Below are 675 nucleotides of genomic sequence, written 5' to 3' on the forward strand. Positions count from 1 at the left end.
GTCAGATTGTTAGATTAGATTTCCATATGGGGGTATAATCACACAATGTTTATTTAGGTGGTTTTGCAATTCCAGAGAACCGAGCTAACTTTACAAGCTTTCGAAATTTATTGATTATTAGCTTTCAGCAGCGGAAACAGCATCTGTAACGTGTATGAGTTAGCACATCTAACTTAACTTAGATGTGTTGCTTTGAATGCCGGAGGTTGTGGTAATCCTTCTGAGAAATCATCTCGTATTGACGTTAAGTGCTATAAAAAGAACAGATTACTTCGTCAGACGTAAAATTTCGTCATCATCAGACGATGTGACTGTTGTATCACGTGATTTAAGTGTAGACTGTGCTTGCTCAGCAACAGACGCTCTACCACCGAATCTCAGATCGAAACTCCGTCAAACTGATGTAGTCAGTGGTGTCGTAAAAAGCTGGCGGGTTGTGTATAAATTAGGAATGAGAAAAACGAAAGAAGAAGCATTAAGCTAAATGAATTCAGAGTTGCATTCCTTCGGCCCTGTTATCATATATATACACATAAATGTATGTATACTATAATACACACATACGTGTGTGTATATATTTGTGTGTATATATATGTATATATATATGTATCTATAATATCTGTATCTATGTCTGTAACTATATCTATATCCATATCTGCATCTATCTATCTATCT

The sequence above is a fragment of the Octopus bimaculoides genome, chromosome 8, assembly GCF_001194135.2.
Source record: "Octopus bimaculoides isolate UCB-OBI-ISO-001 chromosome 8, ASM119413v2, whole genome shotgun sequence".
Taxonomy (NCBI): Eukaryota; Metazoa; Mollusca; class Cephalopoda; order Octopoda; family Octopodidae; genus Octopus; species Octopus bimaculoides.